The 27,511-nt window shown below is 50.8% G+C and overlaps 1 protein-coding gene, 1 long non-coding RNA gene and 1 other non-coding gene across 3 annotated transcripts in view; 2 read left to right on the top strand and 1 right to left on the bottom strand.

Moving 5' to 3' along the window:
* Window positions 1-27,511, bottom strand: part of LOC127042598 (zinc finger protein 560-like) — a 105,383-nt gene that overhangs the window by 62,619 nt on the left and 15,253 nt on the right. The window lies entirely within an intron of this gene.
* On the top strand, window positions 1,676-10,982 carry LOC127042603 (uncharacterized). The gene is made up of 3 exons (XR_007771983.1): window positions 1,676-1,760; window positions 6,410-6,586; window positions 10,904-10,982. It is a non-coding gene; the product is annotated as an uncharacterized LOC127042603 (long non-coding RNA).
* On the top strand, window positions 24,802-24,874 carry TRNAV-AAC (transfer RNA valine (anticodon AAC)). The gene has a single exon. It is a non-coding gene; the product is annotated as a tRNA-Val (tRNA).

The following is a 27,511-nucleotide window of genomic DNA, read 5'->3' as shown; positions in this document are numbered from 1 at the left end:
GCCAGTGTAAACAGTGATTAATCTTACTACGCTGTCACTGACCTCCGGAACCTTCCCATAATGCTTTTAAGTAGAGATAATGCTCTTTGTTTTGGTGTGATGCCTCTGTTTGCTTTGTTCTGAGCTGAAGGCTCCCGGAGCTGCTTATCTGAAAACCAAACACAGTTACTGTTTGCAGTGAATGAGCAGAGGCAGGGGGATCCCTTTGGAACACCCACAGCTGGTGTTTGCTTGAGGAGAGAAGCAGCCGGGTGGGCACGGCGGAGGGGGGGTCTGTTTTGGATCAGTGGCTTATCTGGTCTGTGAGGAAAAAAACAAAGGCGGCTATTCGGATTTAGTGAATGAGAGAGGGGTGGGGGAGGAGGCTTGAACTTGCCAGGCAGGGAGCTGACACAGTGTCAGCTCCAAAAATCCACTCGCTCTGTCTCCCCCACGCTCCGTGTCACACTCCACCCCACCCTCCTCTTTTGAAAAGCACATTGCAGCCACTTGAATGCTGGGATAGCTGCCCATAATGCACCACTCCCAACAGCGCTGCAAATGTGGCCATGACAGAGTGCTGGTAGGTGTCAGTGTGTCCACACTGCAGCGCTTTCCCTAAACAGCTGTAGGAAGACAGCTTTAACTCCCAGCGCTGGACAGCTGCAAGTGTAGCCAAACCCTCTCTAAGCCGACCCCTTATGAGAACAGCAGGGACTAGCATGACTAGATGTCTCGATTTTTGGGTCTTTTTCTTATATAGGTGCCTATTAACCCCACCCCCATCCCAATTTTTCACATTTGCTGTCGGATCACCCTAGCAGGGGTTGCACACAGGGCTGCATTAACCTTCAGGTGCTGAGGTTTCCCTCTCTCCATTCCTAGAGCCTGTGATCAGGAAATAGACATCAGGGCTCCCAGGTGCTGCACAGACCATGACTGAGATCAGACCCCATATTATGCAAGGTGCTGTACAAACCCTGGGCAACACTGAGACACCCAGGAGGTTCCCCTCAATTTCCCTGAGCCTCTGCTGCCCAACTTCTTCTGAATCCCTCTGGCTCACCCCCCCCCACAAAAAAAACCCACCTTTCCAAACAGTCCTTCTTTCCTTGCCCCCTGACTCTGGTTTCACACCCTGGGACCATCTCCTCTCTTTGTCTCTCCCCCTCCAGGTGAAGCAAAGATGGAGGCAACTTCAGCCACTGGAGTCAACCTCAGCGAGCACTGCAGCCGCCCCGGGGGAGGGGGGTGTTTGCAGACACAGGAAGGGAGCAGGGGGTGCTGGGAAGAAGGCGGCAGGAGAATAAAGCTCAGAGACCCAACATGGGGAAATTCCAGGGGGCGGGGCTCTGACACATCCCAGGTGCGGGCAGCTCCTGGGGGCGGGGCTCTGGCTCAGCTCGGGGGCAGGGCAGCTCCTCGGGGCGGGGCTCCAGCACAGAGCAGGGGCGGGGCAGCTCCGGGGGGCGGGGCTCTGGCACAGCCCGGGGGCGGGGCAGCTCCTGGGGGCGGGGCTCCGGCACAGCCCATGGGCAGGGCAGCTCTCGGGGGCGGGGCTCTGGCACAGCCCATGGGCAGGGCACCTCCTGGGGGCGGGGCTCTGGCACAGCCCATGGGCAGGGCAGCTCCTGGGGGCGGGGCTCTGGCACATTGTGACGCAGAGCCCGGGCTGAACAGCTGCTTCCTGGTTCTCCACGTGCTGCCAGCAGCGCTGGAGCTGCCCGAGCCGCTGTTCTCAGCTGCAGCCAGGATCTGCCCCCGGCCCCGCTGGGATCCAGGTGGGGACAGAGACTGGGGCCCGGGGGTTCCCCTTGGTGTGGCTGGCGGGGGCGGGAGGGGAGAAGCCGGAGCTGCAGGCGGGGGAAGGGCGGTGGGACATTGTGACCCGGAGCCCCCGGGGAATGAGAGGCGCTGGGGGGCAGGAAAGTGACTCTGCCCCAGGGAGCCTGGGAGAAGCCTTGAACGCGCCTCGGCCCCAGTGGAGCTGCAGGAGGATCCGCCCGCCCACCCCGCTGGGATGGGGGGGGCCGAGGCCCGGCCGTCGTGTGGGGGGGAGGGGCGGACCCCGGGCCCGGCGGGGGGGGGCGGTGTATTAAATCCCTCTCCTTACCAATGTGCTACTCCCGGGCACTGCGCATGCCCAGTAGCAGCCGCTGAAGCCGCTGCCCTTCCCCCTGCCCGGACCAGCCGTAACGTTCCGCCGGGCGCTGGGGGCGGGGCTGCAGCGGGGCGGGGGAGTAACAGGGAGCGTGGGAGGGGCGGGCGCAGAGCAGGAAATTGATGGGCAGGGGGGGGTCAGGCAGCTGGAGGCAGGGTTCGTGGGGGGCTAAAGGGCACAATCCGGGCTGGGGGGAGGAGCAGGAGTTGAGCTCAGGGGGAGGCGCTGGCAGAGCCCCCCCCTTTGGTGTGAGGGCGGAGGTGTCGAAGGGGGAGGAGAAGCCGGAGTTGCATGGGGGGAGGTCACTGGGGTGGGGGTGTAGATCTGTCTCTGTGCAGCCAGGACATTCCCGGGGTGGGAGGGAGGTGAGTTAACTGGATCCTGTCCCTGTTTTTGCCACTTCCTCCCACACACACATTCTCTCAAGATTTCCCCTTTTCTCTCTCATTATCACACGTGGCTATAAAATCCAGGGAGATTCTCCTCCCCCCCCAATGATCAGCTCTATAATTGCCTCTGATTTTCCCTTTTCTCTCCATACTTCTCAAATGTCAATTTAAAATCTCTCCAATGGGGGGTGGATTTTCCCACCCATTTTATCTGCAGCGATTTGTCCTTGTTTGGGTGGGAAATTATTGCCCTGGGTCATTCCCCAGAACATGGCTCCCACTGGAGTGGGATGGGATGAGGTTCCCGTTCTCTGCCAGGGCAGGGAAGGGAAGGGAGGAGCACATCCCCCATGTAGACTGCCCAGACCCCATTTCCCAATTCCCCTGCGGCCCCCTTCCATTGTCCAGGGAGCCTTCCAGCTCCCCCCCCGCCCTTAAATCAGCTCCTCAAAGGGCTCTGAGCTGCTCACGTGAATGGTTGCCCCGTGGCCGGGGGGGGGGACCATCACATTCTGTTTATGTATTGGACAGTCATATAAAATCCAGTCCAACAGTCCCCCTTTTCCACTAGTTATTTAATAGCAACATCAAATCCCCTCCGATCTTGGTGGTTTTCTCTCATGTTATCAAATGTTGTTTGTGACAGGGTTCTCTCTGCGTGTGTCAAAGACTGATATAAAATACCCCAAACATTTGCCCCACTTCTCTCTAGTTGTTTTATTTCTAATTGAATATGATGGGTTGTTTCCCAATGTGCTAAGATGCAGCCGCCTCTGGGGTGGATCCATGGTGGCCATTATTTGCTAGTGACAGCCCGTGGATCTTTCTTGCCCTCCAGGCCTTCCATTCTCCTGTTAAAGAAGCACTCCCCAGGCTCCGTCTGCCTGTGTGACTGGCCAGCAGGAGGTGGTGTTAACTTTCTAGCCACTTCTCACACTCTGTGAGGTAACACTTGCAGGGGCAGGGAAGGTGTCTGTGTGGGGAGATTGCAGCTGAAGGGGCATTGTGGTAGAGGGAGGCCTCTGGGTGGCTGGGCAGGGGGTACCCTAGTCAGGTTGGTGGGTTGTGGAGGTTTGGGGTTTTCGGGGGTGGTGGGTCTGATGTGCCCATCCCTGAGGCTATGGGTCCTGGAGGTGGGTATCGCTGGGGGCCTGGTGGCTGCAGAACAGTGGGGGTGGGTGTCTCTTGGGGAGGCGGGACAGAGGGTTAGAGGGAGCCTGGTTCTGTGCCAGGGGCTCTGTCTGTGCTTCCCCCGCTGGTTCCTGGTTTTGTTGCCATGCCCAGTGAACAGAGCTGGGGGAGGGGATCCCTGGCACTAGGTGAGGGCATGCCAGGGAAGCAAAGTGATGGGTCGCACTGTAAAGCATCAGGGGGTCACACTGGGCAGAGGAGGGGGTCCCAGGCAAATGTCAGGGTAGATCGTTCTGGAGGGTGGGGAAGTTCCTAGGCAGGCAGTGAGGGACTGAGTTCCCAGTGGGGGGGGGATCCCTTGAGGGGGTGCCTGGCTGCTGGGGGCTCTTGGTGGGGGGAACCCTTTGGGATTCCCAACCTGGCAATCATGGTGTGGTGGGGGTTCTCTGGCCGGTGGGGCTTTGAGGGGTATCTGGGGTCCCTGGCCAGGGACTCTGGGGGCTGCGTCCCAGGGAATATCTGATGGGATCCTGGCTGGGGGGTGTCTGGGGCCCCTGGCTGGGGGGTCTGGGCTCTGGGTACTAGGGGGTGTCTGGGGGCTGCTGCTAACCATGATCCTTCTCTCTGGTCAACTTGTACCAGAGTCCTGGCTCCTAGTCACCAGGTCACCAAGTCCATTCCCCAGTCACGTGCCCTGTCACTGTGCTAACTTTCTGTCCACTTAGCAAACACTGTTAGTGTGAATTCACAGAATTTACTTTTCTCCTCTTTTGAAAACTGCAGGAACTTTCGGTTCCGTTTGGAAAATTTTTGCCCCCAGTCCTTGTCCTAGATCTGCGGGGGTGAGGGAGGTGGGAAGGGAGTCAGCACTGCCACACGATGGTCTTTTCCACAGCGTTCTGAACTCATTCTTTCTGAAATCCGGTGTCATTGAGACCGTTGTTAATCCAGAGTCACTGTATGGAAAGACAAGGAGTGATTCCAGATGGACAGTGGGTCAAATGAGATCAGCCATTCTCCCTGTGAGGAGGGGCTCCCATTAGCTGCTCTCCCCAGAGAGCTAAAGGAGGGAAGCTGCTCATACACTCCGTCCCTCTCTGCTCAGGATATTGGGGTTTAGCTTCCTGGGTCAGATGCTGCAGCCTCCATTGTGATCTGGGAGACCAGGCTTGGCAGCTGCTGCTCCCCCAGTGGGGCTCTGTGCTGGGAAGTGACCTTAATTAAAGCTTCTTCTCTGCCCGGCCCAGGGGATGACTTTCTGCAGCTGGTCCTAGCCCCCTAGGGCAGTCCTGGGCCCTGTTACTACTAAATTCTGAGCCAGAGTCTCCAGGTAACTGAAAGACCTCAGGGAATGTCCTAGGGTCTGGCAAGAAAGTGACTCTGCACAAACAACACCACCTCATTTCTCCTCCCATTAGCGGTTGCCAGGAGGAAATCCAGCCATGGGAGAGCAAAGCCCCCAGGAATGGGACTGTCCCAGCCAGAGGGGCAGGGAGAGAGGACAGGGGAAGGAGAGGCTGAAAGGGGGCAGTGGGAGAAATGAATGTGGGGGAGAGATTTCCAGCTCTCTAGTCCACCCAGACACATGTATTGCTGCATCCTGGGGCAGAACCACTTTCCAGTGAACAAAACAAGGATCAGACAGAGCAAAAGCCAGTTCCTGACTCCATATTCCCCCTGCTGGGGTGTGGCTGCCGTGGGGTCAGTGTCTGAGGGAATCCCCCACAGTGACTCCTTTGGTTCTGCTCTTATCTAGCCTTGTGTTCAGAGAAGGGGTGAGGGGAGAGAGAAGGGAGGTTAAAAATGTGTCTGTGGACTTAGCCTGGCAGGAGGGGCCAGGTCTAAATTGTAATAAACAGATTGAGCATTTCCCAGCATGACAGAATCTAGGGTGTCTGTCTGCAGGGAAAGGGCCTGGGGGAATTGTGATGTGAAATTAACTAAAACCGGTTGTGAAACGCCCACAACTGCCCTTCTCCCCCAGACAGGCTGCAGAATGTTTTGCTCCAGCTCATCCCAGCCTGGCGTGGGACAGGGAAGAGAAATGGCTGCAGTGGAGTCAGTCCAGGTAGAGATTATCGGGGGGTTGCTGGTGGGTTCCTGCTGGAGGAAAGGGAGAGCAAATACACCAGAGGTGGGAAGGTTTGCAGAGTCTGATTTGGAGGTTGGAGCGGGGCAGGAAATTCACAGCGTGGGGAAAGGAGGAGGCCAGGGTGTGGCAGACCTGCTGGGAGTTATTTACTAAGTGGCCTAGATTCTAGGAACAGACCCAGGAGGTTTGGAGGTGGAAATGCCCTAATTTGTGAAGAGAGAAAATAACCCACCTACATGGAGCTAGTCAAACTGACCAGACTCCTAGTGCTGGAGCCTGACCTCACTAACCATCAGCTGCTGTGAGATATAACGGGGACACCCATGAGTCAGGCTTATTGGAGCTGCCTCTCCCTTCATATCCCACTCCTCACAATGAGGAGGGTGTTGGGCATCCTACCAGCGAGCTCTCCCTGGACCCTGCTAGGGGCTCCATCTCCTGTATCAGTCAGTGGCTAGTAGGGGGGTGATGGATATGCTGGGAGAGATAAGGGGCTCTCTCTTCATCCCCTCACCCTGGCAATTGCTGGATACTCTGACCCAGGTCGAGGTGGGACTCTCCTGACTATGATCCACCCAGAGCTTCCATTTGATTCACTCTTCTCTGCCACAAATAGTGGGGCAGCAAGTCCTTAGTGTTGGACTCTTACTCTTTCAGGGGCTGGTGACCTTCAAGGAGATGGCTATGTATTTCACCAGGGAAGAGTGGGCTCTGCTGGACCCCACTCAGAGAGCCCTCTACTGGGATGTCATGCAGGAGAACTATGAGACTGTGACCTCGCTGGGTAAGGGTTCCTGTCCCTTCTGTTCTTGGAAGGGGAAATGAAGAGTGAAGGTTCACGCCACCCCCACAATGCCATCTGTACCCTGTCCTGTTTCAGCATCACCCCAATAGGCCAGTGACACACATAATACCAGAGACCCTCCTCTGCTGCAGAACACTTTGGGAACAGAGCACAGGAGCCGTATTGCACAGTGTCAAATATCTCCTGTTTGCTCAAGTGAAACTGGGGGTTAGGTCTGGCATAACTGTCCCATACCCCTAATCATTTTTCTTGCCCTTTTCTGAACCTTTTCCAATTCCAATATATCTATTTTTGAGATGGGGTGACATGTGCATGCAGTATTCAAGATGTGGGTGTATCATGGATTTATTTGCTGTTTTTACAAATATGATCTATGAGATATTCTGTCATATCTATCACTTTCTTAATTATTTCCTACATTGTTCACTTTTTTTCACTGCTGCTGCACATTGAGTGGATGTTTTCAGAGAACTATCCACAGTGACTCCAAGATCACTCTCTTGAGTGGAAACAACTAATTTAGACCCCATCATTTTGTATGTATAGTTGGGATTGTGTTTTCCAATGGGCTGCACTATGTGCTATCCTGTCATCTAGTACTGCTGAAGATCCTGGATTCAGTAATATCCCTGCCCTTCCTGTTCCCTTTCTCCACCGAACCCCGCCAGCCCATGCTTCCTGTTCCCAGCTTCCCCAGGATTCTCGCACTGTCTCTGAACCTCTCTGTCAGCAAGAAGCAGTGCCAGGGACACTTGCCCTCTGTCTGGAGTCTTCGATTTCTGGGACATGGATTTACTTTCTCTGTGTTGTAAGAGGCTCTGTCATAATGAGTGTCTGTGATGTTACCCAGAGTACAATCTGGACTGTTAAATAGCTGTACCTCAGTCCTCCAGCATGGGGTGCCTTTTCCACTGTTTTCCCGCGAGAACAGCCCCTCTTGGCCAATTAACACACAGTCTCCAGCATGTAACTCACTCCCAGCTACACAGTATTGAGTGCTGCTAGACAGCCACTCATGAATTACACCTCAGGAGAAAACCAGCAAATTCTCAAGTGCCCAACTTTCCCCCAGAAATGTGCATCTTGCACTGTCCAGCACGCTACTGAACGACCCAAGCTCATATGAAGTCTGTCATTTCATCAGCGGAAAATGACATGCACCAGCTTGTTATCCCAAACAGAGTTTCCAACACACTTCAATCCACACATACTGGTTAGATGAACAATAAACCAAGCTTGTTAACTACCAAAAACTAAAACTAGGCCCAGTCCATGAAAGGGGCACTCCCAGGAGAGACTGTATAAAGGCTGGAACATGAAACACCTTTGTAAACCTGAGACAGCTGCCTTGGGGACAATGACAGGGAGAATCCCCCAAAGTGACTCCTTTGTTTCTGCTCTTCTCTGGCCTCCGATTGTTCCTTCCAACGTGGAGTACTTTGCACTTGTCTCTACTGAATTTGATCCTATTTACTTCAGATCATTTCTCCCGTTTGTCCAGATCATTTTGAATTTTAATCCAATCCTCCAAAGCACTTACAACCCCACCCAGCTTGGTGTTGTCCGCAAACTTGATACGTGTAAGAGAGAGACTGTTACTGGGAGGGTTTCCCCATGTGTCAGAGGGTTACACCCTGGTGGGAGGGGGCTAGGCCTGTACTGGAATAAGGTCACTCTGTGCTTCACAGTGTGCTAGAACCTAGAATGTGCATTAGCAGGGGAAAAGCTGGGGGGAATCGGCTTGTGGAATGGACAAAAGCCTAGTCTGAATTCTCACACCTTGCCCTTTTCACCCCGGCAGGCCAGAGAATAACATCCATGTTTCGCTGCAGATCATCTCGTCCTCCCAGGGGCAAGGAAATGGCTGCAATGGAGCTGGCTCAGGTAAGAGATTATCAGGGTGGCGGGCTCTGCTTGGAGGTTGAGGAGCAGTAAATGCATAAGAGGGTGGGAATTGCTAGAGGTGGTGGGAAGCAGGAAATATCTCGGGTGGAGAAAGGGAGGGGACAGCATGTGACAAACCTGCTGAGACTTGTGTAGTGTAGGGCGTGATGGGTTGTCACCCCCAGGAGGCAGTTTGTGGAGCTTCTGGGAACTGCTGTGTCCTCTAACCCTCACGCTGGGCTGGCCCTTCTCACACTGCTTTGCTGGAGATTTCGCCAGCCTCTCCAGGGCCTGTTATCACCCAACACAACAGCAGGTGGCGCCATGCAGCCAACTAAGCTACCTGAGTGCGTTACCTAAGCCACTCAAGGACAGATAGAAGACAAGAGCCAATTTCCCACTCCCCAACCTTGCACACTTGCTGTAGTATAAATCCAGAATGATACCATCTTATAGTGCACAGAGATCTCTATAATACAAGCTCATTAATGTAGTTCCCCTTCCCCTCGATATGGGACAGATGTGCACAACAAGCTGAGATTTTCCCCAGACACTTCACTCAAAATACGCTGGTTAAGATAAAGCATCAAACAAGTTTATTAACTGCAGAAAGATAGATTAAGTGATTATAAGTGATAACAAACAGATCAAAGCAGATTATTTAGCAAATAACCAAAACTCAGACTAAGCCTAACATACTAGATGGATAGAATTTGAATTAGCAATTTCTCACCCTGACTGATGGTACAAGCAGTCCCCCAAGTTTCCATACACAAGCTAGAAATCTCTCTTGATCCTGGGAGCAGCACTTCCCCCACATCCGTTTTTGTTTCTCAGGTGTTTCCAGAAGTTCTCTTGTGTGGAGAATGAGGCCAAGAGATGATGTCACACCCCACCTTATGTAGCTTTTCCATATGGTGGGAACCTTTTGTTCCAAACTCAGTTCCTAGTCCAGTTTGTGGAAAAATACAGCTACTAAAATGGAGTTTAGTGTCATGTGGTCTGGTCACAGGCCCTGCTGAGTCATAGTAGCCATGACTCATAGGCTGGCTGAAACATTCACAGGAAGGCTAAGCTCTTCCACAGTCCATTGTCTTTGTTGAGCCATCAGCACTGTCTGGCTTCTTCACTGTTGTACCTGAAAGGCTCATTGTGGGTGTTACCCAGAGTAAGCACATTTGAAATACAGATACAGAGTCAATATCCATAACTTCAGATACGAACATGATATGTGCACACAAATAGGATAATCATATTCAGCAAATCAGAACTTTTCCAGTGACACCACACATGATGCATCTTCTACAAAATAGATCATAATTATGTCCTAATCATATTATACTCATACCACTATGATGAATATGGGGGTGTAGTGTCAGATAGGTCCTAATTTCAAGGCACAGGAGTTGGGAATGGAACTTCCTCTCTTTGTGGAACAGGAAATAACCCTCCAGCCAGGGCTGGGACAACTTCCCAGACTCTCAGCGATGGAGCCTGAATCTACTGACATTTCATTAATTACCACCAACCCCAATCTTTGTGGCAACTGTAAACTTTATCAGTGATGATTTTGTACTCTCTTCTAAGTCATGGATAAGAATGTTAAATAGCACAGGGCCAAGAACCAATCCCTGCAGGAACCTGCTAGAAAGAAATCCACTCGATCATGGTTCCCCATTTACTATCAGAGTTTTTAATCTATTTAATGTATGCCGTGTTTATTTTGTATCATTCTAGTTTTTTTTAGTAAAAATATTGTGCTAATCAAGTCATGTCCCTTACGGAAGTTTAGGTATATTACATCAATATTATTAGCTGCAACCAAACTTTTGATCTAATCCAATAAGGATATCCCGTTAGTTTGATAGGCTCTATTTTCTCTAAACCTTTGTTAATGGGCACTACAATTCTGACCTTCTAACTTCTATTCTTTATGATTGACTTCCCCTTTCTTCCATATATTTTATTTGGAGAGTGCTTGGATTCCTACCTGGGAGCCACTATCAGGGTCCAGAGACAGCCTCATCTCCTATATTAAGCTCTGGCTAGTAGCTATGTGATAAATGTGAAGACCCTGCTTCTGTCTGTCAGATGGGAGACACAAAGGTTCTCTCTTTCTACCCTCTGATGCCTCCTGGCTGCTGTAAGCAAGGTGGGGTGGGACTCTGTTAACATGTGCCTCCCGGAGCTTCCATTTCCCTGGTGCTGCTGTTCCGTGAATAGTGGGGTTGTGAGGGTTGTGAGTGGGTCAGCAGGTACTGAGTATTGGACTCCTGCTCTTTCAGGGGCCGGTGACCTTCGAGGAGGTGGCTGTGTATTTCTCCAGGGAAGAGGGGACTCTGCTGGACCCCACTCAGAGAGCCCTCTACAGAGATGTCATGCAGGGGAACTATGAGACGATGGTCTTGCTGGGTAAGGATTCCTGTCCCTTCTGTTCTTGGAAGGGGAAATGAAGAGTGAAGGTTCATGCCACCCCCACAATGCCATCTGTACCCTGTCCTGTTTCAGCATCACCCCAATAGGCCAGTAACATACATACTACTAGAGACCCTCCTCTGCTGCAGAACACTTTGGGAACAGAGCACAGGAGCAGCATCACACAATGTCAAATATCTCTTTACTCAAGTAAAACTGGGGTTAGGTCCAGCATAATGAACAGAAGCTTCCTACCCCCAGCCTTCTCTCAAACCCTGAGCCTTCTCTACCCAAACCAGAATCTGCTTGGGGTGTAACAAGCAGGCGGCTGGAGTCAGAGCTGCCAGTCCAGGGTTACTTATCATACAGACACTCAGTGCGTCCTTGAACGCTGGCTGGGAGTATCCAGACAGGGGAGCTCCAGCAGCAGAACACTGAATCTCACCCAGGATTACAGATGACACAACTCCTCGCCGATCTGGATTGCACCCCAGCATGTGAAAATGGCCTAGGTTGGTAGTGACATTTCTTGAGACATGGAGAGTCTTGCTCCCATATCACCAGGTGTAATAAAAATAACAGGAAAGGCCAAATATGGAAAACTGATTGTTCAGCTTGCTTTTGACCTGCATCATATTTTGCAATATATTCCAAATAAGGAAATTAACGTGCAACGTATGTGTCATTGTTTGTGGTTTTAAGCTGTAAAAGGCTTGTGTGATTTTTAGCTCAGGAACAGTATTCCAATAGCTGTCGCCCCCTGCGTGCTTGTAACCAAGAAAAGAGCCTCAGGCTGAGCTGATTCAAATATTAATCCTGTGGTCGTTTTCCACAACAGCCTCAATAGGTCCCTGTGATGGAATGTAAGGCTACATCTAGACTACCCACCGTATCGGCGGGTTAAAATCGATTGCTCAGGGATCGATATATGGCGTCTCATCTAGACGCCATATATCGATCCCCGAGCACGCTTATATCGATTTCGGAACAACACCAACCCCAATGCAGTTCCTGATTTGACAGGGGGAGCCGCGGACATCGATCCCGTGCGGTGAGGATGGGTGAGTAATCCGATCTTAGATATTCGCCTTCAGTTACGTTATTCACGTAGCTGAATTTGCGTATCTAAGATCGATTTCCCCCCGTAGTGTAGACCAGCCCTTAATGTCTTCACACCTTCCCCCTGCAGGAGAATGGCTGTTTGACCAGCTGTTTGCCTTGCTGTCTCTGAGGAACTGGTCTGTGGGTCTTCCCCAGAACTGTAACTTTTTCAGTAATATCATACTGTAAAATCTCACAATTTTACATACAGTGTTACTACACATTTTAACAGGAGGATAATATTCAGTAGGTTATGTGTTTTCTAATGATACCTCACAAGCCATACTGGGTACAAAATTGATCATAATTTTCTAGAAGAGTGAACACAGGGGTACAGATTGACACAGTGTCTGTGTGTGTGTTCGCAGCAGATATGTGGGTATTTCAATCCCTCATAAGCACAATGTTTGGCATCTTCAAGGACCTGGGGAACTGGTCCTGGGAATTCACTAGTTTAGCAAGTGTGAGACTGCATGAAATTGTGAGACACTTTGGTATTAATAATAAAATAATATAATCTGATAAAATTGCAATGAATCATGCTAGGTATGCCATGTAAAGTGTCAGTGAAAATGTTATGATTTGCCAAGTATGATAATTTTGTTTCTATGTTTCTATCACCTTTGTATTGTGAGTTACAGATATGTAAGGTATATCTGTATTTCCAGACTTGTGCAGTTTTTCTGGGTGACACCCCCAGACATATTGGCATCAACATTGCCTAGCATGTTTGATGGCCCATTGAGGGTCATCAGCTGTACAATGAACCTATGGACCAAGGGGATACACCTATTGAGTCAGCAAGACATGCCGGGGTTTGCCTGTGTAATGAAACCTCCAAAGCTTTTCCATGCCATGTGCTGTGAAGCTTGTGTTTGGGACACAGGAAGTACAAGCCACATGGCAAAAGGAATATAAAGCGCAGCTGCATCATCTCCATCTTGTCTTCAATCCCCCTTCCTACCTCTGGAGCAACTTCTCTACAAACTGAACCCTGGAACAAAGGACTGAATGACCCATCCAAGCTGTGGATGCGTTCCAGACAGACTTTCAAGCCAGCAACTCACCAATACTGCTAAGAACCTGATATATCCATTTTGGAATGTATCTGACTGCTTTTCCATTTAAATTCTTTCTGTCTCTTTCTTTTAAACCTTTAGTTTAGATGCTAAAGAATTGTCTGGAAGGATGGAATTTAACTTCATTCTTTCATTTGTTCTTTCTTCTAAACATTTAGTTTAATTGCTAAAGGATTGGCTGGCAGCATGGTATTTTGGATGAGATCCAAACCTGGGTAATGTGGCTAACCTTCTACCCACCCACTTCCTGGATCCAATTAGGATCACTCTCCTGCTGCCCTCTGGCCATGCTGTATCACAGTGAGCAGAGTTTTTAAATAACCTCTCACTGTACGGGACCTAGTTGCTGATTAGGAGTCAGAGAACTGTCATGCAATAAAGGGGGCCGTGTCATTTCTTTTTTCAGAGTCTCGTTAACCAGTGTGTGGGATCAGAAGCACAGTTTGTGACTGGTCAGTGAGTTTAACTTCAGTGTTAACCACCAGTATGGGGAGCATCTGCTCTCCCTTTTTCAGCCTGCTCTGACCTTGGCATTTTCAGTGAGGACTGCCCCAGGCACACTAGGTCACACTAAGCACTGAAGATAAATTAACAGAATGTTTTTGATGATCAAGTTGTATGAAATCAACTGAACTCCTTTGTTTTCTTTCATCTGAGTGGAGTTTCTGGTTTTCCAACGTGATATGATCTCCCAGCTGGAACAAGGGGAAGAGCCATGGGTCCCAGAGCTCCAGGGTTCAGAGGAAAAAGAGATCCTGAGATATCCCCGCACAGATGAGGAAACATTAAACCAATTCAGAATCTCTAAGGGCCTGAAGGAAACATCTAGGATGCCCTACAAAGCTCTTGGGAAGTCTCTCAGTTCATTATTGTCCATAGCAGGGGTCGCATCCGCAGGGTAAATATAGCTCAAGGCTTCCTATAGATGCTAGCAGACACCGGGCAGTAGCTTTCTCCCTTCCCCCTGTGAAGTTGGATGGGATGTGAAGGCTGAATTGATCCCCTCCTCTCTCCTGTTGGGGGGAGCTGAGTTCCTGATTTTTATTTGTCCTCTCTCCAGCACTTGTTTTGGTTTGGCCTTCCCCTTTCCATCCCTGTTTGAGGTTTCTGTCTCTATCACAGCAGGTGATGCAATGACGTGTGAGGTTCAGCACAGACCAGAAAAAGAGCAGGGAAACCAGCCAGGGGAGAAAATGGATAAATTTATTTCCTGTCAGGGAACTCAGAAGGGCCTTAAGGAAACCAGAATACAGCAGGAAATCTGCAGGGAAAAGCAAAAAAACTACATGTGCTGAGTGTGGGAAAAACTTCACTTACAGATCAGGCCTTTCTCAACATCAGAGAATCCACACAGGGGAGAGGCCCTGTGAATGCAATGAGTGCGGGAAAACTTTCAGTCGCAGCTCGCACCTTATTGGGCATCAGAGAATCCACACAGGGAAGAGATCCTATCATAGAATCCTAGATTATAATGGTTGGAAAGGACCTCAAGAGATCATCTAGTCCAACCCCCTGCTCAAAGCAGGACCAATTCCCAAATGGTTCCCTCAAGGATTGAACTTACAACCCTGGGTATAGTAGGCCAATGCTCAAACCACTGAGCTATCCTCTCCCTCCTGAATGTAGTGAGTGCGGGAAAACTTTCAGTCGCAGCTCACACCTTATTCGGCATCAGAGAATCCACACACAGGAGGGGTCCTATGAATGCAGTGAGTGCGGGAAAACCTTCAATCGCAGCTCTCACCTTATTCAGCATCAGAGAATCCACACGAGCAAGAAGCCCCGCGAATGCCGTCAGCAGGCCTGCACAACTCGTAAAGTGGTGATGTAGAGAAATCTCTGTATTAACTATCTCTATAAATCTTTATAACGTTGCATTGTGTTATTTTGTATTAAGTATCTTTATCTTTATGACATTGCATCCGGCATGATGTTATTTTGTAATTCATATGACTTGGCATTGTGCCTCTCTATTTTCATACAACTTTGTATTAGATCCCTATATAGAGAATTGGTAGAAAACTTTGTATCAAATGTTATAGCCCCTAAGGATAGTATAGTTAAAGTAAAAGAAAACATGTGCCTTTTTGCTAGAAGTAGAATAAGATCTTCCCCCGCACTCTGTAATCAATTGCTCTATTGACTGAATGAGGTGTGAATGAGTGAGGCTTGGAAGACACCCACCTCCAGACAGCTACAACAGTTGAAGAGGGAATGGGAGCCAGAGCAAAGGACAATACAACTTGTCAAGTGGGCCCAATAAAGAAGAGCAGACATATTGATGGCCTCAGGGATTAGAAGCAAGCACCTTCTTTAGAAAACACCCTCTTTGAGCAGCATTGGGACAACACCCAGAGAAAAGCAGCACAAAGACCAACGGGCGCAGACCCAGATTTTGAATCTGGTCTAGATTTGCATAAGAGGGAAGCTGCTATAAATGCGAGGTGTCTTGCAGAAGGACCCCGGATCTCGTCTTGTCACCATCGGACCATCGATTTCGATCGGTAGAAGTCCGGCTCCACCCCTCCCCCATCTAACTCACCTGGCCAGTGCAGTTAAGGGGAGCAACTAGTTGGTAACAACAGCAAGACGGAGTGTGTTTGTCTGTGTGTGTGCGTGAATGCATGACTGTGATATATATCTCATGTGCATATCATAGAGTATTAATTGATACCTGTATTACTAATAAATGTGGCATTTTGCCTTAATCCCCCTGAAAAGTTCCTGTACAGTACTTTGAGTAAAACAGCGAGGGCCACAATACTCCAAAGAAAACAGCTGAGGACCGAAACCCCCCGGCCCTGTGGAAACACCCCCCACTCAGGACCTCCCAGCCTGGCGGAAACACCCCGCCCAGCCCTGCAGAAACAAAGCCTACTTCCCCAGCGCCGCCCCACCAAAACAGCTGTGGGTCAAAAAGGAAGGTTGGTGGTGGGGAGGTGTTACTTGATGTTAAATCAACCAGGGACTCCCAGCCAAAGAGGTGGCTGGGAGCCCTCAGGGTCAAATTAAAGGGCCTGGGGCTCTGACGACTGGGGGAACCCGGAGCTTTTCAGGGCTGGGGCAGGGATTTAAAGGTCCCAGAGCTCCTGCTGCTGAGGGGAGCCTGAGCCCTTGAAATCCCAGCCTCACTCCATCCCCTGGAGCTGCCGCCAGGATTCAAAGGGCTCTGTGCTGCCTGCAGCCACAGGGATCCCTGAGCCCTTTAAACCTCAGCTGCAGCCGGGAATCTCTGCGAGCAGCCCAGAGCCCTTTGAATCCCGGCCGTGGCTGGCAGGCCGGCTTTAGGAAGTGCGGGGCCCCGCAGGGATGACTGGGGAAAAAAAAGCCTTTCAGTTCTTAACAACCGGTTCCCTATAAAAAGTTCTGCCACAGTATGTATTTTTTGTACCAGTAGGATTACCATGCGTCCGTATTTTCCTCCCAGATGGCGATTTAACAACCAAAAAGCCTGACATGTCCGGGAAAGTACAGATGTATGTTAACCCTACCTAAAAGTTCTTTTTTAAAAAGATGGGCCTGAACTAGAAATGAGCTCTGCCACTCCCTTAGGTTGTGCTAGGGTGCACATGTGTGGGTCCCAGCTGCTCCCTGCCCATCTCATTGAAGCAAGTGTGCAGGGTTACTTCCCTCGGAACTGCAGGGCACCAGTGAACATGGGGCTGGCTGGAGGTGGGGGAGGGGGAGGATGCGAGAGGTAGGGTCTGGCTGCAGGCTGGGCAAGGGGTGTGGGGCAGGCTGGAGACAAGAGGTGTGGGGTGGGCTGGCTGGCTTCAGGCAGGGCCACAGAGAGGGTGCTGCATGGGTTGGCAGGGCTGGAGACAAAGGAGTGCGGGACTGGCTGGCTTCAGGCAGCGGGGTGTGGCAGGGGTTGGCTGGAGACGGGTTGGTGCAGGGCTGAAGGCAAGGCAGGGGGTACGGGGTTGGCTGGAGACAGGGCAGGGGGTGCAGGGCTGGTGCGGGCAGAGCAGGCAGTGTGGCAGGGGCTGGCTGGAGACAGGGAAGGGGGTGCAGGGCTGGCTGGAGACAGGGGTTGGTGCAGGGCTGAAGGCAAGGCAGGGGGTGTGGGGCTGGCTGGAGATGGGCAGGCTGCAGGCAGGAACTGGTGCAAGCAGGGCAGGAGGTGCGGGGCTGGTGCGGGCAGGGGGTGCAGCAGGGGCTGGCTGGGGATGGGCTGGCTGCAGGCAGGGCAGGGGGTGCAGGTACAGGGGGTACAGCCCATCCTCTGTGGTGAGTGCCTCCTTCTCCTCCTCCTCCTCCCCCCTCTCCCTCTAGGGTAGCAGCAGCAGCCTGGGGCTTGGGGGCTATTTCAAGGGCCCGGGGCGCCCCTGCTTCCACTGCCCCAGCTCTGTAAATAGCCGCGGGAACCCTGGGGAAGTGGCGGGGCTCCAGCGGCTATTTAAAGGGCCAGGGAGGTAGAAGCAATGGGAGTCCTGGACTTTTTAAATAGCCCCCAGAGCCCCGCAGCCATACCCCAGGGCTCCAGAAGCAGGGCTCTAGTGGCAATTTAAAGGGCCTGGGCTTCCAGCTCCTGCTGGGAGCCCTAGGCCTTTTAAATTGCCCCCTGGGGAAACTGGGCCACCCTGGTACAGCGCACTGGCTTTTGCTGGTACTGGGGCTTGGGTGCGGGGTCCTCTTAGGAGCGAGGCCGATTCAAGGGAATTGGTTAAATTGGCCTAAAGCCGGCCCTGGTGGCTGGGATTTAAAGAGCTCTGAGCTCCCCGCCCACCTGCCCAGAGCCCTATAAATCCTGGCCGCGGCTGAGATTTAAAGAGCTCTGGGCTCCCTGCGGCTGCGGGCAGCTCAGAACCTTTTGAATCCCGGCCACGGCTGAACTTTAAAGGGGTTTGGATTCCCCGCGGCTACGGGCAGCCCAGAGCCCTTTGATTCCCGGCTGCGGGACGCACAGTGAGACTTCACGGGCCGCACGTTGCCCGTGGGCCGTATGTTGTGCAGGCCTGGCATGGAGGGGCAAAATAGGTAAGAAATTTCCGTGGCCTGTCACTAGCAAATAGTAGCCAGCATGGATCCTGCCAGATGTGGCTACATCTTAGCACTGTGGGAAGCAACCCTTCACAGAGACCATTTGTCTTGTGGTTTGGGATACTTCTCAAGACATGCTGCACTCAGAGTGACCCCCTCATCCTGTGCCAGCTGGAGAAAAGAAAAGGAGCCAGCCAACTCTCCCACTACCAGCTGCGAACCACTGATCCCCAAACAGGGGGAGGCCTCTGGCTTTGATGTGTATTAAATATCAGGCTGTTCTCTTTCTTTGGCAAATATCTAACAGAGCTAAAAGAGGAAACAAATGATCCTCAAAGGAGAGGGGAAAGACAATCACTGGGAAATATAATCCCCTGCAACATCCAGAATGGAGAGCGACTCAGGGCAACAGGTTCCCCCGAAGGAAGAAGTTTTTGGGATTTAGAAACATAAGGAACAGCACAAAACTTGAGAGGATTGTTAATTGACATTTGATAATGACACAGAGGGAAAACCTGAGCTTTCAGATCAGTGTTCAGAAATGAAAGACAAAGGGTGGAAATCAGAGATTTTGGATCCATTTTGCAAATTATAGAGAGGAAAGTGGAAAATCAGAGGGATTTTATATCAGTTGTTGATAGGAGGTAAAATCTGAGTGTTTCACATGAATACTTGATAAATGAATAAAGAGGAAATGGGCAACATTTGCAAACATTTTGTGTTCAATAATCTGAGAAAAGGTGTAAATCTGAGATTTTCTTATTATTTTATAATTAGAGACAGGAAAATCTCAGGGCATATTCAATTAGAAATAGACAACTAGAGAGAAGTGGGGCAAATGTTTAGGTTATTTTATTTGAATCTTTGAGATTTGCAAAGAAATTGTGTCACAAACTGCATATTTGATAACATGAGAGGAAAACACCAAGATCTGAGGGGAGAGAGTCACTTTCCTGTCAGGGCCCAGTGCTCCCTCCCCCTCCCCCTCCGGGGTCTCTCACTCACTGGGGGCTCCAGGTGGGGCTGGTGCGGTCAGAGCCTGGGGCTGCCTAGGGGGCAGGTCCCAGCTGGAGAAAGCCCCTCCCCCCCGGCCAAGATAGGAATGTGCTACTGGTAGCAGCCTGGGGCTGGACCCTCTCTATGGGGGACACTTGCTCCCCCCTCCCCTTCCTGGCCCTTCCCACGCCCTGTTGCCAGCAGAGAGTGGCCCCCCCAGCCCAGCCCAGAGGTGTCCCTGTCTCAGGCCCCCCCCCCAGCCTCTGCCCAGTTCAGAAATCACTCGGGGTACCATTTCCCACCTACACAAGGACAAATCACTGCAGGTGAAAATGGGGGGAAACACCCCAAACCTGAGATCTGAACTGGCCATTGGCAAAGGGGAGAGAAAATGGGGCACAATGGGGGGAGGGGAACAGGGAACTTCTCAGGGGTTTGAGGGAAGGGGGTGTCAGCCTGGATGTTGCTTGTTGCTCTCTAGGGAGAAAGGGGGCAAGACAGGAGAGGAGGGGGGTCTCCACGGAGGGGGCAGTGGTAATTCCGAGGGGATCTCAGCCCTCCCTTTTTCTCCCCGCTCCTCAGGGGTCACCTGCTCTTCTCCCCTCGCCCCCCGGCCATGTCCCGGCTGCACAGACATTTTCCATCCATCCCTTTCCCAGGTCTCCCCCCTCCGCAGCCCCCGCCCGACCCCACGCAGGGGCTGCTAGGTGTAATGCATGTTCAGTAGGGATTTCTCCCCTACTAATGCTGGGGTGTCCTTCTCCTATAGGTTAGTCTACTAATGATCTCATCTTGGTGCCATGTGTGTCAGTTCATTGCCATGGCACTCGTGTGCTTAGACATCTGAGGATGCTCTATAGAAAAGCTCCTTGAGTGGGGTGATCCACAGGGAGTAGCTCAAAGCTCCAAAGTGCCTGGCCGGGGCAGGACATTGGCACAGCAAGGGCGGGGTGTGGCAGTGACATCACAAAGGCCTTTTGCAGGACCTCACACTATTGGTCAAAGACTATTGGTGAGCAGGTGGTGACCTCACAGAGAGATCCTGACATCAGTCAGGGGCCAGGGGCTAGGGAAACCTCAGAGACCCCTGTGGCTTTGCTTCAGCAAGTCTCCTTCTCCAGGTCTCTGTCTGAGGACTGAGAGAGTATTCGGGTTCATGGACGTGAGCGCCAGGAGAAACCTCTTTCCAGTTTTCTCCTTCCCTTGTAGTGATTTTACTAGAAAACAGCCGTCCCTGTTTAGAAGGTAAGAGCCTCCTGGAGGTGTGAAACCTGTTCAGTCTGATCCATCTGGTGAGAGTTGAATTCTAGGCATGGAAAACATGAGCTTAAGGAGGCAGAATTTTATTCCGCACCTGGGATTTTGTCCCTTAGAATCATGGGGACATTAGGGTTTGTCCTTTGTGTTTCACCTTTTCCTCCATCCACCTGTCCCTCCCTCCTTTCTCTTCATCTCTTCTTTTGTCCTTTCTCCTGTTCCCCTCCCAACACCAGGACGAGTGTGTGCGTGTGTGTTGCGGGGGAGTGCTCTGCAGCTCTCACTGTGGGAGTTCCACCCAAAAATGTGAGGCTGAAATAGTGCTCAGGCAGTCAGGGCTGGATTAACCTTTTGTTGGCCCTGGCACCAAACATATTTGTGGGCCCCAGTATAGTCACTGTGGGCTCCGAGTGTGGGCCTGGTGGGGCAGTGCCATTGGTGCCTTTGTATACCCGGTACTGAACCTCAGAGACATTTTTCATTTTGATCACACACCTCTCCATGACTATATGCATTGCCATACACAGCTCCCTCAGCCCGCGGGTTTTCTTATTGAGCTGTACACCCATGTGGGTTTACCAGTGTCCACAGTGAGCAGAACTTTCATAGTGACCAAGGAAACTCCCCACAGATTTATCTCTTTCCTCATTCAGACCTTCTCTAGCCATGTCTCCAGTACCCCCCCATGTCACCAGTCACTGCATGTGGTCCTAGTCTCAGCTCAAAGTCCTAAAGCCAGCAGACACCTGATCAGTTCTGACAGATCCCTCCCTCAGCCCCCATCCTGCCATGTGAGCAAGCCACCGGCAAACACCATTTCCCCAAAGTGAGGACTTAGCCCTTGGGAATCTGAAGACACCAGCGTCTCTCCCTCTGCTCCCATCTACGTGCTAGTCTGCTACCTGGTCACCACCACCTCTCCCCATACTTGTTTCCTTTCTACTTTGGACATGCTCCCAACCAGCTGGAAGCTCCCTCTGCAAGCCTGACCTGCTCCCGCCTTCCCTGCTCCCCCGACATTCCTTTCCTACTGGTGACCTCTGTTCCTTGAGGTTAACTCCAGTGTCTTTAGGTGCTCTAGCTTAATGGCCCCAGGAGTCATAGAGCCACTTGTAGTTTCTCTAGCTACAGCCATGGGGCAACTGCCAGAGGCCAGCCTTAGACAGCTGCAGCTACTAGCCGCAGGAGCGGAGGCAATGCCAAGGCTGAGCATGCTTGAACCTTGCAAGGGCAGCACTAGGGACTCTAAATCCTCAGCACTGGCCCTAGGCAGCTGCAGGCTCTGGAGTTAGGCACTTTCCTCCTCTAGGTTCCTGCATGGTTACAGAACTGCAGTAAAGTGGAACAATTATCAGCTTCTGTGATTGGAAGATGTCTGGATCCATCTAATAAGACCGTCCTACATAAATGAGGAAAGTTGAGGTGCCTTTATTATTCTTTTGTTCCATTCTTTGTTTCTATGGGGAATTTGCCAGTGCAATATCACTGTCTTCCTTTTAAACAAACAAAACTAAAAAAAAAAGTGTAATGGCTGTTGAAAATAGCAATTCCAGCCCTCGTTAGCACTGTGAAGACCCCAACGTTTGTTGCTCAATTTTCTCCTACTTTTTCTACAGTAAATGACAGTGGATCAGCATATTTGATTTGGGAGAAATGAAGTAACAGCTGCCCAAATTGAGCTTGAGCACTCCTGATTTTGAGGTGTTCAGATCTGGAAGGCAGGGGCTAGATTCCCTTTATGAATATTAGATACATCTGGAAAGGAAAAGTCAATTTCTATTTTCATGGCTCAGAAGTGGAAATCCTCCTGTCCTGTATCTGAAGCTGTCCAGGTCCAGTAGAGCCTCCCCTTCCTTACTTACCATTTTACCTTCTGGTGGGATCCACATACCTCCCTTGCCCAGCTTCAGATAGAGAGGGGCCCTGTCCAGTTAGTCCACCCAGTTCCATCTTTGGGGGCTGCCAGGCGAGGTCACACCAGCATCCCTAAGCCTGTCTGGGGAAGTCTTCTGAGGGTGCTACCTGGGCCAAAGCCTTCTACTACTTGGTCACACCTCTTCCCTACTCACAGGTGGCACCCCCTTCTAGCAGCCAGCCAGCCCCCCAGCCCCAGCAAGCTGCAGCACATGGAGTCTCACAGCTTCCCCCCTCCCTTTCCTGTTGATAGCAGCCAACGGAATGCTGGGAAATGTTCCTTCTCTGCTCTAAGGCAGGGAGCTGGTCAAGGAACTACAGCTCCCAGGGCCCTATGGGGTCTCAGCTCCCCTACTGAATATCCAGGCTGCTCTGAGGCTCCCTTTCTGCAGAGAGGAGGAAGTTACTGTTACAGGTCCCTTCAGAGCTTGGGCCTAGCACTATGGCACCATGTCAAATCCAGTACTGCTCCCAACTCTATCCAGCTCTGCTGCTGGCAGGATCCCTTCCCATTCTTTTTGTTTCCTGTCTCCCCTCCAAGGAGAAGCTCTGCATTGTTCCTGTGTGGGGAATTGAACCCAGGCTGCCTGGGTGAAAGCCAAGAATCCTAACCACTAGACCACATGGGACTTCCATAACACGTTTACATGTTCATATTCAATAACACAATTAAACGTAGCCATTCAAAGTAGCCATTTAAAAGAAGCCATTCAAAAAACTTCAAAAACAGACTTCAAAGAGAAATTGCAGAGTTACAACTGATCTGCAAACTTAACACCATTAATTTGAGCTTGAAGAGGGACTAGGGGTGACTGGCTCACTACAAAAGCAATTTTCCCTCTCTTGGTATTGACACCTCCCTGTCAATTACTTGGAGAGAGCCACATCCACCCTGACTGAATTAGCCTTCAACACTGGTTCTCCCCTTGTATGGTAACTCCCTTTACATCATGTTCCAATATATATTTATGCCTCTATCTGCAATTTTCACTCCATGCATCTGAAGAAGAGGGCTTTTTACCCACGAATGCTTGTGTCCAAATAAATCTGTTAGTTCTTAAGGTGTCACCGGACTCCTCGTTGTTTTTGTGAAATAAAAGCAAAATGCACTCTAAGCTGATCTTAACCCTTTCAATGCCCTTACAAACTTAGATGCTTCTCACCACAGGCCAGCTGGTGGCTTTTCAGCCAGGCTCTCCCCTTTCGTCAGCGCTTCAGTTGCTTGGTGTGGGGGTGTCTGTAGATGTAGGTGGACGAGAGAGACAAAGCATGGCAAATGTCTCTGCTTTTATCATGTCCTTTCTTCCCTCTTGGCTTTGCTCCCCCTTCAGAGTCAGGTGAGCATCACTGCGTCTCTCCAAGCAAGTCTGAGCAATTCCCCTGGGGTGTCCTCTTGCAGGTAAGTGATTGCACTGTAGCTCCCTTGCTGAACAATGGCTGTTGATGGGTTGTTTGACACCCTGTCCGGGTGTTGGTTACTTTCCTTGCTGTTGTCACTGGGGAGCTAATATTTGGCTGACTCCCCCACCTTACAGCATAGTGATAACCACACTGCACAATTCTCATAACTTCATATGCATGAATGGTAAACATCTATGGGTAGAGAAATGACTTTCAGCAGATCATATCCTTTCCCCTGATACCTTACAAGGCATGCTCTGTATATAAGATCACGATTATATGAAAATGAGGAATATGGGGGTTACAGCACACTCCCCCAAAGGTACAGAATGTCACACTGAGATTCTATTTTCATTTGTTATGTAACAGCATTAAAGAGATCCAGTGACTGACCAATGGCATTTTCAAGTGCTAAAATGGCAAGCGCTGTTGGTCTCTCATTGGCCATCAGCGACTGAAGATACGGTTTAATGAGCCAGAGCTTCAAGGCGAGGGTGGCTCTGTCCACTCCCTTCCGTTGCGCCGCTGGGCACTAAGTCCCTGGCGGTCAATATGTGAAGCTGGGAGAAGAGAGTGGGGTGGCAAGCGGTGGTAGAACTTTTGCCACCAGGGTCTAGCTTCCTCTTCGTACTGCTGGGCCCCCGTTGCCTTCAGGTAACACAGGAACTAAGGCAGGAATAGGGTGAGGAAGCAAGTAAAGCCGAGCAAGGAAGGCAAAAGTTAATCTTATCTTCATGGGCAGCTCGCAATGACGTCCTTTTTCTGTGCCACAGCTGACAACAACATCCCAGACAGAAAAGTAACAGGCCAAAAAGAAACCTAGCAGCTGCTGAAACAGTTCAGCTGGGAGCGTGCTAGACTAACAGGCTCTTCTATCCTCCTTTATGCACGGGCGGGATGTTTTCTGAGAGTGCAGCAGTTCCTTTAACTGCCACGAGTCCCTCATTTCAGGCTATGCAGCAGGAAAAGACAGCATGGGCTTCTGCACCGAGTTGGCCCACCTGACCTTTCATTCTTCTCTTGCTCTTTGTCAGCAAGGAGAAGAAAAAGAAGCTCTCCCTCAAGCTGGAGTCACACGGGCGAGGTAAGGACGACTTCCTGAGTGCTGGCTCCAGTCCTCTGCCTTGCCAGCTGACCTATCGAGGGGCTACCACCACATTCTCTAGATTTGTCCATCAGTCTGTGCCAGAGTGAGCAACAACCCAGTAGGTGGAGTTTCTGTAGTGTAGTGGTTATCACATTTGCCTAACACGCAAAAGGTCCCTGGTTCAAAACCAGGCAGAAACACGCTGGCTTCCTTTTCCCAGATCCCCTTGTTATTCAGAAAGGGCACTCCTCCTATTGGCCTGTCCCTGGGATAACTCCAACCCCTGCATGACAGAGGATGCTGACAGCAGTGGAGAAAGCACCTTGGTGTCAGGCTGGAGAACCTAGAGTAGTTAGGCCAGTCACCATTTGGAGGCTTGTGGCTTGGCCACCTCTGCTGTTGGAGGTTGGCCTATAGAGGCTCTCACTTCCTGCTGGGCTCCTTTGCGTGACTGGCCAAAGGAGGGAGTGAGGCAGGAATGGGGCAATAGAGGAAAGTTGAGCTGAGGAAGGCAGGGAAGAAGCTGTGCGGCTAAGTGGGGTTAGTAGAGCACCACCCTTCATTCTGCAAAGCCTGGGGAGGTGTGGTTGGCTGCTGGGAGGTAGAATCCTGTGCCTGCCTCTTGGCTTCCCAGGAGTGGCTACTTGCAGCCCAGGAGAAGAAGGGAGGTTCTGGGTGAAAGGAAAACAAGCAAAGCTGAGTCCAAGTGGAGAATGGCGGCTCCTTTATGGCCAACCTGGGGGCATGACTGATGGTTTTAGAGGTGGAGGCTGGGCTGGCTGTGAGCAACTGGAATCCAGGAAACCCCCACCTGCCCTTCTGAGGGCTGAACCCATGGAGGTGCGGTTGGCTGCTGAGAGACAGACCCCTGTGGCTGCCTGTTGGCATCCCAGGGATGGCTACTTGCAGCCCAGGAGAAGCGGGGTTCTGGGGGGAAGGAAAAGCAGCAATGGTGAGGCTGAGTGGGCTCCTTTCTGGCCGAGATGGTGGACTGTGGTGAGTCTGGGAGTTGCCTGTAAGCCATAAGTGGACGTAGTGCAGTGAAAACTGCTGCTCCATTCTGGCCTACCTGGGGGCGCCATGGATGACTTGGGAGTGGGGGTAGGGCGCTGGCTGTGAGCAAATGGGATCCAGGAAGCCCCAGCCTGCCCCTCCAGGGGCCGAGTCTTCTTCTCTCCTGCCATGGGGAGCCCGACCTTAAGCCTGCCCAGCATGTGCAGCAGCTCTAGCATTAAGCCTTCCTGTGTGCATAACTGAACTATGCCCTAGTGTAATAAGGTGTAAAGTTTAGATTGTGAATTTATCTTTAATTTCCATGGTAATTTACTTTGATCTTTTATTCCTACCACTTATAATCCTTAAAACTCCATCTTTCTGTAGTTAATAAATCTGTTTTATGCTCTACTTAAACTGGTATATTTTGCTTGAAATTCTTGGGAAATCTCAGCTCTATTACAAGGCTGGTTCATGTACTATTCACAGTGAGGGAGGGGTGGACCCTGTGTAATAAACTCACACTGATCAGGCTTCTGATTAAGGCAAGATGGTATGATCCAGGGGTGCAAGGCTGCAGAGCTGTAGGGGGGGCGACTTTCTATCATTAGTGTTATGAGTGGCTGCAGAAGCATTCATGTAATTCAGTTGGCTGTGTCCCTACCTACGGATGTCTGTGTAAGTGCAATATCTGCCAGAGATTCACAGCTTGTCTCAGCATCACATGTGTGAGAGGGAGCCCAGGTGGTGGGACAAAGGGCTCAGGGGTCCCACTGTTCAGTTGCATCCCATAGATTGCATCACAGACTTTCAACAACCACAGCGGGTGCTCACTGAGAGAGAGAGAGAGATGCCAAAATAGTGATATCCAGTGCCAGCAGACATCAAACTATCAGAAATTCTGTGAACAGAGAAGACCCCGCTAGTGGAAAATGGCTTGTGAGGTATCATTAGAAAACGCATAACCTACTGAATATTATCCTCCTGTTAAAATGTGTAGTAACACTGTATGTAAAATTGTGAGATTTTACAGTATGATATTACTGAAAAAGTTACAGTTCTGGGGAACACCCACAGACCAGTTTCTCAGAGACAGCAAGGCAAACAGCTGGTCAAACAGCCATTCTCCTGCAGGGGGAAGGTGTGAAGACATTAAGGGCTGGTCTACACTACGGGGGGAAATCGATCTTAGATACGCAAATTCAGCTACGTGAATAACGTAACTGAAGTCAAATATCTAAGATCGGATTACTCACCCATCCTCACCGCGCGGGATCGATGTCCGCGGCTCCCCCTGTCAAATCAGCAACTCCGTTGGGGTTGGTGTTGTTCCGGAATCGATATAAGCGCGCTCGGGGATCGATATATGGTGTCTAGATGAGACGCCATATATCGATCCCCGAGCAATCGATTTTAACCCGCCGATACAGTGGGTAGTCTAGATGTAGCCTTACATTCCATCACAGGGACCTATTGAGGCTGTTGTGGAAAACGACCACAGGATTAATATTTGAATCAGCTCAGCCTGAGGCTCTTTTCTTGGTTACAAGCACGCAGGGGGCGACAGCTATTGGAATACTGTTCCTGAGCTAAAAATCACACAAGCCTTTTACAGCTTAAAACCACAAACAATGACACATACGTTGCACGTTAATTTCCTTATTTGGAATATACTGCAAAATATGATGCAGGTCAAAAGCAAGCTGAACAATCAGTTTTCCGTATTTGGCCTTTCCTGTTATTTTTATTACACCTGGTGATATGGGAGCAAGACTCTCCATGTCTCAAGAAATGTCACTACCAACCTAGGCCATTTTCACATGCTGGGGTGCAATCCAGATCGG

This window comes from Gopherus flavomarginatus, unplaced genomic scaffold (genome assembly GCF_025201925.1).
Source record: "Gopherus flavomarginatus isolate rGopFla2 unplaced genomic scaffold, rGopFla2.mat.asm mat_scaffold_67_arrow_ctg1, whole genome shotgun sequence".
Lineage (NCBI taxonomy): Eukaryota > Metazoa > Chordata > Testudines > Testudinidae > Gopherus > Gopherus flavomarginatus.
This window is presented reverse-complemented; position numbering and strand designations above follow the sequence as displayed.